At 33.5% G+C, this 2,447-nt stretch overlaps 1 protein-coding gene across 2 annotated transcripts in view; it reads left to right on the top strand.

Annotated features, from left to right (window-relative positions):
• The first annotated feature begins 1,245 nt into the window (after window positions 1-1,245).
• Window positions 1,246-2,447, top strand: part of LOC135073725 (ADP-ribosylation factor 6) — a 46,224-nt gene continuing 45,022 nt past the window's right edge. Inside the window, exon 1 of one of the 2 annotated variants that reach the window (XM_063967885.1) lies at window positions 1,246-1,329. The gene's annotated coding sequence lies outside the window, so the exon portion shown is untranslated. The other variant, XM_063967899.1, reaches the window with a different exon arrangement.

The raw sequence follows: 2,447 nt of genomic DNA, 5'->3' as shown, positions 1-2,447 counted from the left end.
TTTGACAGTGACAGTTTAGTAGATTGACATTAAATTAAATGTTACCAAGCCGAAAAATTATAAAGGGTAGTGTAGATAAGTCAAAATAACGCTACTATTCATTAGGTAACGTTATTTCGATTGGTCAGAGTGCTAATCCGAACGTGTTTTTTTTTGTCCTCATGTTGGTACAACTGATTGAAGCAACTTCACGTTACTGTAGTTTCACAAATTAAACTCGTGGCGCTAGTGTCCTCCTGTCGTGCAGGGTGAAGAAACTTCCATACAACGGTCATCGAAGTGAAACTTGCTTCCAAACAGCGACATCGGTGAATAAATTCAAATACTTTTTAACTACCCTAAAACGCTCTAGATGTCGCTGCTCCTGTTTCCTTCATATTTTCATTTTTTTCTTAATTAAAATATATTTGAGAATATTGTTAATTACAATGTGAAAACTTTTTTTAAATGAAATTAATTTGTTTTAATTTAAAACTGAACATTGACATTTTTGTTATAATTTACATAATAGAGTAGTAGAAATTACTATTTAACATATGGCAACTTTGTTTTTCCTCCAAAATGGCCGGTGTTGTTTTTGTTAGGTTGAATTGAATGCATTATTGTTTTCTTAGCCATCGTTTATGAGTTCTGTGGCCCTATTAAAGTATTGAAGAGTCGAGTCAAATTCAAGTTCATTCCTTCGTACCTGCTGCTGTTCTGGTTCATCGGAGTTTTGTTCGTTCCTTCGTGAATCGCGAAGAAACTTTCTGTTATGTTCACAAGTGATCTGAGTTTTCTCAATGTGCTGTGTTCTGTGTTTAGTGTTGAAAACTTTGCGAAAAGACGCTTTTGGTGTATAATATTATGTGTGTTCATAAATAAAGTAAAATTATTAAATTCAAAAGTTTTTGTTTACTTATTTGCATTTCCATGTGCAATGTAGAATTTTTCCAAATACATTGTTTTGAAAATACGTACACCATAAAGATAAATATTTTCAAAATAATGGATTTGAAAAAATTCTACATTGTACATCATAAAAACAATAATTCTTTGAAGGTTATGAGGGCCTATGTGTGCGTGAACTGTGTGTATGTGTGCGTGGACTTTATGTATGTATGTGTGCGTGTACTATGTATGTATGTGAGCGTTACGTACGTAGGTTAAGTACAGGGAATTTAACACCAGGCTATCAATTAGTAGGCTCAAAAATTTGACAGAGAGGGTTCTCTATTTCCTATGTATTACTTTTCTCTATGCTGTCGTGTGTCAATCGTGGATGTGGTGGAGTGTTTTGTGTTGTTGAGAGTGAATGTAGAAAATTATTCAATTTAATGTTGTCATGTGGTGAGTTTATTCTTTTGGTGATAACATTTTTCACGGAGAAATTAATTTACGTTGAAGTGGAGTGGCCAGACCGAGGTTATTATTGTTGCTTTGGTATAAACGTCATCAGTCGGCCGTTAGTTGACCGCCATCGCCCAAGCTTGCGACGAATGAATACTACTATCGCCAGTTCGGCACCGCCTTTCCTGCAGATTGTGACATCTGTGAGTCTTCTGATAACGAATAAATGCAGCTAAATATCTGTGGAATGTGCGTCGGCAGCACGGCGTTATGAGCACCTAACCTTGCCGCGTTAGCTCCCTTCAGTTTGTAACCAGTTTTGTAAGTTAGAGTTGCCGCCTTCCCGCGGATGATTCATAATACAAGATTTTCCAATTACATCTTAGTAAAGTGGAATGTTAATGTCCTAATGATACTCATTGCTCTCAGTTAACTGGGACAGTATTATTTACAGATTTCTAATATCTTGGGTTTTTTATGAATAATCATTTTTTATTTATTATCAAGAACTGTTTATATCTTGAATGCTAAACTTTGTGATAATAATAGGTCAGTAGTGGTACAGCTACGAATACTATTTAGGTTGGTTTCGAATGTAAATTCAATTTCTGAATCACATTGAACATTCTAGAACATAATGAACAAAATAATGCACTCTCATAATTTGATGCTTGATGATCACATAATTTATTCATTCTGAAGATTACTTTGCAACAAAATTGTACACTATTCTGATACTAAACAAATCCGTTGCCATGCCTCACAAATCCCTAAAGAAGGTTAAGTTGTAGATAAAACATGAATTTCAATAATACATAAAACCAGATCATAGCAATTGCAAGTGTGTATATTTTAAGGAATCATTATCTAGGTACTTTTATTCCTAACAATCAAACAAGATTTTTGACAGCGATCACTATTTAAAAAAAAAATTACTAACTAAATATTCGTCTGACACTTCAAGAAATTACCTACTTCTTTATGCCTTCAAATGGCATTCATTTGATGATTAATTAACAACATGCTTATTAAATAGAAAATACACTACAGGGAAATTAAATTTACAATAACCATAAACAGTATCTGTACATTCCGTCACTAAATTAAATTCCAAATTG

The sequence above is a fragment of the Ostrinia nubilalis genome, chromosome 1 (assembly GCF_963855985.1).
Source record: "Ostrinia nubilalis chromosome 1, ilOstNubi1.1, whole genome shotgun sequence".
NCBI classification, from domain to species: Eukaryota; Metazoa; Arthropoda; class Insecta; order Lepidoptera; family Crambidae; genus Ostrinia; species Ostrinia nubilalis.
Note: the sequence above shows the minus strand (reverse complement) of the source record. Positions and strands in the feature narration are given on the sequence as shown.